Below are 9,808 nucleotides of genomic sequence, written 5' to 3' on the forward strand. Positions count from 1 at the left end.
ACAGCGCTCATGTGAAGGGGGAGAAGGGAAGAGCTGGCTTGCTGATCCACTCTCGATACTGTGACTGCCTGTTTGAGAGGCATGTTGCAATTTGGAGGCATCTGTAACACAATCTTGCGGCCATGGCCGTCTTAAAACAGCTCAGACAACATTGTTGTTGCAAGTCTAGCCTTTCCCTTGTGTGTGTGTGTGTGTGACAGTATTTTCAAGACTCGGGATAAGAGGTTCCTGTGTAGATAATCCCCGTGTTTTTTTGCAGCACCGTTTTGGTGTTCCAGACCCAATTCCCTGTTAAAAACTTAATCTCAATGGGATATCGCGTTTCAGACATCTCTTTGAAACAAAGACCTCCATTTGTATCCCGATATCCGCGCCCCACCAGTGTTTTACAAGTCGACGGGGTTGTGAAGTTGTTGGGATGTGGGCAGCCGAGTAGCTGTGTGTGTGGAGGTTGCACGGTTCTCCCTGTGACCCGCGAGGGTTTTCTCCGGGTGCTCCGGTTTACTCCCACACTCCAAAGACGTGCGGGTTTGCAGGTTTAATCGGCCCCTCTGTAAATTGTGCAGGGAGTGGATGAGAAAGTGGGATAACATGACTAACTAGTGTGCAAACTAGTGATCGATGGTTGGTGTGGATTCGATGGGCCGAATGGTCTGTTTCCATGCTGAATCTCTTGAAACACACCCACTATCATTTCACTTTCTATGGCATACACTTAGTATCACTCCACAGCGTACACTTTCAAAGCTCTCGTTTAGTTTAGAGGTACAGCATTGAAACAGGCCCTTCGGCCCACCGAGTCCATGCTGACCTGCAATCGGCCATTCACATTAGTTCGATGTTATCCCACTAGAATATCCTACACACGAGGGGGCCAATTACAGAGGGCCAATTAACCTACAAAACCGGAACACCCGGAGAAAACCCACGCGGTCACGGGGAAAACGTGCAAACTCCGTACGGACAGCACTCGAGGTCAAGATCGGAGCCCAGATCTCTCGTTCTGTGATGCAGCAGCTCTACCCGCTGCCAGAATAAATAGTTATCACTCAGCTGTCAGGCTTGCTGATGCATCTAATGCTCGCACTACCTTGCAAGCTATTCCCTTATCCTGTATCTACACTGTGGACGGCTCGATTGTAATCATGTATTGTCTTTCCGCTGACTGGTTAGCATGCAACAAAAGCTTTTCACTGTACCTCGCCACACGTGACAATAAAGTCAACGAAACTAATACTGAAGTCTGAAGAAGGGTCTCGACCCGAAACGTCACCCATTCCTTCTCTCCAGAGATGCTGCCTGTCCCGCTGAGTTACTCCAGCATTTTGTGTCTACCTCTAAACTAATACTTATTTTTTTCCCCACAGTTACATAGAAACATAGAAACATAGAAAATAGTTGCAGGAGGAGGCCATTCGGCCCTTCGAGCCAGCACCGCCATTCATTGTGATCATGGCTGATCGTCCCCAATCAATAACCCGTGCCTGCCTTCTCCCCATATCCCTTGACTCCACTCACCCCTAGAGCTCTATCTAACTCTCTCTTAAATCCATCCAGTGATTTGGCCTCCACTGCCCTCTGTGGCAGGGAATTCCACAAATTCACAACTCTCTGGGTGAAAAAGTTTTTTTCTCACCTCAGTCTTAAATGGCCTCCCCTTTATTCTAAGACTGTGTGGCCCCTGGTTCTGGACTCGCCCAACATTGGGAACATTTTTCCTGCATCTAGCTTGTCCTGTCCTTTTATAATTTTATATGTTTCTATAAGATGCCCCCTCATCCTTCTAAACTCCAGTGAATACAAGCCTAGTCTTTTCAATCTTTCCTCATACGACAGTCCCGCCATCCCAGGGATCAATCTGGTGAACCTACGCTGCACTGCCTCAATCACAAGGATGTCCTTCCTCAAGGATGTTCTTAACTAGTTTTCACTGGACACTTGTATCTCTAGAATTCCTGTTCTTTTTGTTGTATCTTCTTCTGTACAGTTGGACACAAAGTATTTATTTAATTCCGCTGCTGTTTTAATTTCCTTTATACCATTATGCACTTTCCTGTCTCTGTCCCATAAAAGAGTCGCATTATTTCCACCCCCCCCCCCCCCTTTTTGTACCTCAAGAAACACTTCCAATCTGTTTCACGTTCCTTGTCAGTTTTCTTGCTTGCTTTTCTATATTTATTGCTGGTCGTTCTGCTGCCGTTTTTTAGTGTTCCCAGCTTTCAGGCATATAGTCAATGCTGGCATCGTTATGTCCCTGTCCCACTTAGGAAACCTGAACGGAAACCTCTGGAGACTTTGTGGCCCACCCAAGGTTTCCGTGCGGTCCCCGGAGGTTTTTGTCAGTCTCCCTACCTGCTTCCACTACCTGCAACCTCCGGCAACCGCCTGCAACCTCCGGGAACCGCACGGAAACCTTGGGTGGGGCGCAAAGTCTCCGCAGGTTTCCGTTCAGGTTTCCTAAGTGGGACAGGGGCATTAGCACCTTCTTATGCTTAGTTTAGAGATACAGCGCGGAAACAGGCCCTTCGGCCCACTGAGTCCGTGCCGACCAGCGATCCCTGCACACTAACACTACCCTACACACACTCGGGACAATATGCACTTACACCAATTATACCAAGCTAAAAATTTAAACTCCCCTCCCATTCCCACACTGACCTTTCTGTCCAGGGCCTCCACCATTGCCAGAGTGAGGCCCAGCACAAACTGGAGGAACAGCACCTCATATTCCGGGCATAACTTACAATCCAGCGGTATAAACATTGATCTCTTCAATTCTTAATACCCCCTCCTCCTTCTTCACCCTACCCGCCTTTTGCGGGGTCATACGGCCCTTCGGTCCATCGAGTCTGCGCCAATACTATACTATCCCCATATTGCGGGTTTTAAGGAGCGCCTCGTAGGAAGAGAGAGAAGATGAGGGGCTAGGAGAGGGTGATGGATGGGCTGAAAGTACTGGGGAAGGTTTGGGTTCTGTTGAAGCTCATTCTCTCTGACTGATACTGATGGGGCTAGCGTGCCGAATGAATGTGCGCCCTCTCTCTATCTCACCTACGCATACCCGCCTCCCACTACCGGAGACCCAGGCTCAGGCATCAGCGCACGGCACCCCCCTCCCCCCCCTCCCCCCCCCCCCCCGGGGCCATGGTTCTGCGGACAACTGAACCACCCACCCCAGGATTTTGTGATGTACAAAATCTTCGCGGTGCATCTGTGACACGCAATGACACCCATGTGGGACAGGCCCTGTTCTTGGGAACTAACGATGTGTAAACTGTACAAGTGAGAATGCGGGCAGGACAGTTCTAGTCGATCCTGGTCTGTAGAGACAGAGACATTTGATCTAAACGCTATCCCCTTATCATGTATCTATACACTGTCAACACCCTTGGATTATTCTTGATCAGACTTTGCTGGCTTTACCTTGGCACGAAACGTTATTCCCTTGTTCTGCACTGTAAACAATAGACAATAGACAATAGGTACAGGAGTAGGCCATTTGGCCCTTCGAGCCAGCACCGCCATTCAATGTGATCATGGCTGATCATCCCCAATCAGTACCCTGTTCCTGCCTTCTCCCCATATCCCCTGACTCCGTAATTTTTAAGAGCCCTATCCAGCTCTCTCTTGAAAGCATCCAGAGAACCGGCCTCCACCGCCCTCTGAGGCAGAGAATTCCACAGACTCACAATTTTCTGTGAGAAAAAGTGTTTCCTCGTCTCCGTTCTAAATGGCTTACCCCTTATTCTTAAACTGTGTGGCCCCTGGTTCTGGACTCCCCCAACATCGGGAACATGTTTCCTGCCTCCAGTGTGTCCAAGCCCTTAACAATCTTATATGTTTCAATGAGATTCCCTCTCATCCTTCTAAACTCCATAGTGTACAAGCCCAGCTGCTCCATTCTCTCAGCATATGACAGTCCCGCCATCCCGGGAATTAACCTTGTGAACCTACGCTGGGCTCCCTCAATAGTGAGAATGTCCTTCCTCAAATTAGGGGACCAAAACTGCACACAATACTCCAGGTGTGGTCTCACTAGGGCTCTGTACATCACTGTAACTACACTGTGGACGGCTCGATTGTAATCATGTATTGTCTTTCCGCTGACTGGTTAGCGCGCAACAAAAAGCTTTTCACTGTACCTCGGTACACGTGACAATAAACTCAGCTGAGGCTGAACTGAAGCAAAGGGCAAGGGTGCTTGGACTGGTCATTCGCAGGGCCAGCCCCTGTTTTAAACACTGCCGTCATGCACTGACAAATGCGGTCAGGGCCGTGAACCCAGGCCGTTCCGTTCACTGCGATAGTGCCAGTGGACACAATGTAGCCATTCACACAGTCACACAGGACACGGTATCAGTATTGCAACGTTGCCAGCGACTCCCCAATCCGTTCAGGGACGGCCTGTGGGAAATCATGGAGCAAGTGGCGCTCTCTCATCATTATCTCCCGTGTCTAACGGGGATAATCGCACCCTGGCCACTCCCTCTTCTCCCCCCCCCCCCCCCCCCCCCCCCCATCAGGCAAGAGGTACAGAAGTGTGAAAACGCACACACCTCCAGATTCAGAGACAGTTTCTTCCCAGCTGTTATCAGGCAACTGAACCATCCTACCACAAGCAGAGAGCAGCGCTGAACTACTATCTACCTCTTTGGTGACCCTCGGACTTTACTGGCTTTACCTGACTCGCTGAGTTACTCCAGCACTTTGTGCTTATCTTTGGCATAAACCGGCATCTGCAGTTCCTTTTTGCGACTTGAACTGAAGATAGTGTTTGCTGCTCTGGGTGAGGAGGGGAAGGCCGTTCTGGGTATATTTTGGAGGGGAGCCTCATTGCTGGGTCCTGCATGCCAGTACATTGTGCTGCAAGCAGCAGGAAAGATTGTTGGAAGAATGACTGCAAATCGCCAATTGCTTCCAGACTCGGCAGTGTACAGATTCTGTGCACATTTCACAGCGCACCACAATGTTCCACGCCTCAGGCATGTTGTACCAAAAACAGAAAGCTGTGAATAATTAGATATTCTATGCCCTTTGCTGGTCTGCATTGGAACAAAATGGGTGCTCTGGGTGACTCCGTGACTGTATAACACATGGACTAGTCCAGTTGAGTTCATTGTCCCGTGTACCGAGGTACAGTGAAAAGCTTTTGTTGCATGCTATCCAGTCAGCGGAAAGACAACACATGATTACAATCGAGCCGTCCACAGTGTACAGATACATGATAAAGGGAAAAACATGAATCACGTTTAGTGCAAGGTAAAGCCAGCAAACTCCGATCAAGGATAGTCCGAGGGTCACCAATGAGGTAGATAGTAGTTCAGCACTGCTCTCTGGTTGTGGTAGGATGGTTCAGCTGCCTGATAACAGCTGGGAAGAAATTGTCCCTGAATCTAAAATCTGGGAGAGAGGGAGAGAGAGAGGGAGAGGGAGGGAGTGAGGGAGAGAGGGAGAGAGGGAGAGAGAGGGAGAGAGAGAGAGAGAGAGGGAGAGAGAGGGAGAGAGAGAGGGACAGAGAGAGGGAGGGGGGAGAGGAGTGAGAGAGGAGGGGGAGAGAGGTGGAGAGAGGGGGTGAGTGAGGGGGGAGAGAGGGACGGGAGAGAGATGGGGAGAGGGGGGAGAGAGAGGGGGGGAGAGAGGGAGGGGGAGAGGGAGAATGAGAGAGAGAGGGAGAGAGAGAGATAGAGAGAGAGGGAGAGGGAGAGAGAGAGGGAGAGAGAGGAGGGAGAGAGGGAGAGAAAGAGAGAGAGAGATATGTCCTGAGGGTTGGTGTGGAAGTGTTGAAGGGTGGCAGGGCGGGGCCCAGCAGTGTGAGTGTAGGCCCAGCCTGCAGTGTGAGTGTAGGCCCAGCAGTGTGAGTGTAGGCCCAGCCTGCAGTGTGAGTGTGGGCCCAGCCTGCAGTGTGAGTGTGGGCCCAGCCTGCAGTGTGAGTGTGGGCCCAGCCTGCAGTGTGAGTGTAGGCCCAGCAGTGTGAGTGTAGGCCCAGCCTGCAGTGTGAGTGTAGGCCCAGCCTGCAGTGTGAGTGTGGGCCCAGCAGTGTGAGTGTAGGCCCAGCCTGCAGTGTGAGTGTGGGCCCAGCTTGCAGTGTGAGTGTGGGCCCAGCAGTGTGAGTGTAGGCCCAGCCTGCAGTGTGAGTGTAGGCCCAGCAGTGTGAGTGTGGGCCCAGCACTGTGAGTGTGGGCCCAGCAGTGTGAGTGTAGGCCCAGCCTGCAGTGTGAGTGTAGGCCCAGCCTGCAGTGTGAGTGTAGGCCCAGCCTGCAGTGTGAGTGTGGGCCCAGCAGTGTGAGTGTAGGCCCAGCCGTGTGCATGTAGGCCCAGCCTGCAGTGTGAGTGTGGGCCCAGCAGTGTGAGTGTAGGCCCAGCCTGCAGTGTGAGTGTGGGCCCAGCAGTGTGAGTGTAGGCCCAGCCTGCAGTGTGAGTGTGGGCCCAGCAGTGTGAGTGTAGGCCCAGCAGTGTGAGTGTAGGCCCAGCCTGCAGTGTGAGTGTGGGCCCAGCCTGCAGTGTGAGTGTGGGCCCAGCCTGCAGTGTGAGTGTGGGCCCAGCCAGCAGTGTGCGTGTAGGCCCAGCAGTGTGAGTGTAGGCCCAGCAGTGTGAGTGTAGGCCCAGCCTGCAGTGTGAGTGTAGGCCCAGCAGTGTGAGTGTAGGCCCAGCAGTGTGAGTGTAGGCCCAGCCTGCAGTGTGAGTGTAGGCCCAGCAGTGTGAGTGTAGGCCCAGCAGTGTGAGTGTAGGCCCAGCCTGCAGTGTGCGTGTAGGCCCAGCCTGCAGTGTGAGTGTGGGCCCAGCAGTGTGAGTGTAGGCCCAGCAGTGTGAGTGTAGGCCCAGCAGTGTGCGTGTAGGCCCAGCCTGCAGTGTGAGTGTAGGCCCAGCCTGCAGTGTGAGTGTAGGCCCAGCCTGCAGTGGGCCAGTGACACACTATCTGAGTGAGGGCAGAGAGTGCAGTACAGAGTCAAGGCTGATGCAGGGACTGTCCTGAACTCTGTCATGCATGTTCTGCTGGTGAGTAACACAGCACAGCGTTCAGGAGGCTTTTATGATTATTATGTTAATTTACAACTAATCCTCTTTGCTTTGTCAGTAGATCTTCTGTTTAACCTTTGTAAACATGGCCTGTAAACATCACGTAGATGCAGTGATATCACCTCAGCTGATCATTCCCCTCATGTTGATTATAGACTCTCATTGAATCACACAGCACAGAAACAGGCCCTTCAGCCCAACTCCTCCATGCCGGCCAAGATGACCATTTAGTAGTGGGTTTACACACACTAATGGATGTCCTAGAGTTATATACAGCACAGAAACAGGCCCTTCGACCCATCTTGCCCATGCCGACCAACATGTCCCATCTACACTAGTCCCACAACTAAACGAGAGCAAGTCTGAGGTCATCCTCCGACTCCATCAAAACGATACAGGCAGCCTTGGAAGCCTAACCTCCTTACTCAAACCACACGTCAAAAACCTTGGCGTGATATTTGACTCCACATTAAAGTTTGACAAGCAAGTCAACTCTGTGGTAAAAGCTGGCTTCTTCCAGCTTCGTACCATAGCTAAAATCAAACCGTTCCTCAAATTCGACGACCTTGAAAAAAATCCTCCGCGCATCCATCTCCTCCCGCCTTGACCACTGCAACTCCCTATACACTGGCATCAGCCAATCATCCCTGTCCCACCTGCAATTGGTCCAAAACGCCGCAGCGAGACTTCTGACGGGTACCCGTAAAAGGGACCACATCTCCCCCGATCCTGGCCGCTCTCCACTGGCTCCCAGTACGGTACAGAATCAACTTCAAGCTCCTCTTATTCGTATACAAAGCCCTTAATGGGCTTGCCCCCCCCCCCCCCCCCCCACCCCATATCAACCTCCAGGTCCCTCAGGTCGGCTGACTTGGGGCTACTGACCATCCCGCGGTCCAGGTTTAAGCTCAGGGGTGACCCCGCTTTTGCGGTTGCAGCTCCTAGACTGTGGAACAGCATCCCTCTCCTCATATGAACTGCCCCCTCCATCGACTCCTTTAAGTCGAGGCTCAAAACCTATTTCTACTCCCTAGCGTTTTGGAGGTCCCTCTGATGGGGCGCTGTAAACAGTTTATGGGGTCTGTATTGTTAGGTCTGTGTACTATTGTGTGTATCTCATTAGTACCTGCACCGATGTGAAGCACTTTGGTCAACGTGAGTTGTTTTTAAATGTGCTATACAAATAAAATTGACTGATTGACAAGTCTGCATTTGGCCCATATCTCTCCAAAGCTTTTCTCTCCAGATCCCTTAGGACTATCTTTAATTGGACTTCACTGACTCTATCTTGCACTAAACGTTAAACCCTTTATCCTGTATCTGTACACTGTGGACGGCTCGATTGTAATCATGTATTGTCTTTCCGCAGACTGGTTAGCGCGCAACAAAAAGCTTTTCACTGTACCTCGGTACACGTGACAATAGACTAAACGGAACTGAGACCCCCTCTGTCTTCGGACTTAGTTTAGTTTAGAGATACAGCGCGGAAACAGGCCCTTCGGCCCATTGAATCCGCGCCGACCAGCGATCCCCGCACACTTCGCACTATCCTACACACACTGGGGACAATTTTTTACATTTACTCGGTGAAAACCCACGCAGGCCACGGGGAGAACGTGCAAACTCCGTACAGACAGCGCCCGTGTGGTCAGGATTGAACCCGGGTCCCCAGCGCTGTGAGGCAGCAGCTCTACCCGCTGCACCACCGTGCCGCCCCTGACACTCATTTATAAGAGTGCAGGCGTGTTCGCTCCCTGTGGCCTGGCCAATATGTATCCATCCTTGAAGACAGCAACAACATTTGGAGCACACTTGGGGATTACTCCACAGAAAGTCATGGACTGAGGCCAAACTCAAACAACAAGCAGGAAAAAAAAAAACCCTTTGTCCAAAGATGAGTCAGAATATCCGGAGGTTTTGCGAGAATATATCAAATTTTATTTGGATTCATTCCAGGCGAGGACAGATAAAGGGGGGTGGGGCGAGGGGGGGGGGGGACAAGGATTAGATATACAGCGTAGAAACAGGCCCTTCGGCCCATCAAGTCCGCACCGACCATTGATCCCTGCACGCTAACACTAGGGACAATTTACACATTTATACCAAGCCAATTGACCTACAAACCTGAAGGTACACAAAAAAGCTGGAGAAACTCAGCGGGTGCAGCAGCATCTAGGGAGCGAAGCTTTTTTGTGTACCTTCGATTTTCCAGCATCTGCAGTTCCTTCTTAAACGACCTACAAACCTGTATGTCTTTGGAGTGTAGAATCTGGGCCCCGTGTCTGAGGAAGGATGTGTTGGCTCTGCAGAGGGTCCAGAGGAGGTACACAAGAATGAATCCCAGGAATGAGTGGGTTAGCATACGATGAGCGTTTGACAGCACCGGGACTGAACTCGCTGGAGTTTAGAAGGTTGAGGGGGAACCTCATTGAAACTTACAGAATAGTGAAAGGCCTGGATAGAGTGGATGTGGAGAGGATGTTTCCACTAGTGGGAGAGTCTAGGACCAGAGGGCACAGCCTCAGAATTAAAGGGCGCTCTTTTAGGAAGGAGATGAGGAGGAATTTCTTTAACCAGAGGGTGGTGAATCTGTGGAATTCATTGCCACAGACGGCTGTGGTGCCAAGTCAGTAGATATTTTTAAGGCAGAGATAGATAGGTTCTTCATTAGTGCGGGTGTCAGGGGTTATGGGGAGAAGGCAGGAAAATGGGATTAGGAGGCAGAGATAGATCAGCCATGATTGAATGGTGGAGTGGACTCGATGGGCCGAATGGCCTAATTCCACTCCTA

Source organism: Amblyraja radiata, chromosome 46 (genome assembly GCF_010909765.2).
Source record: "Amblyraja radiata isolate CabotCenter1 chromosome 46, sAmbRad1.1.pri, whole genome shotgun sequence".
In the NCBI taxonomy this organism is placed as follows: Eukaryota; Metazoa; Chordata; class Chondrichthyes; order Rajiformes; family Rajidae; genus Amblyraja; species Amblyraja radiata.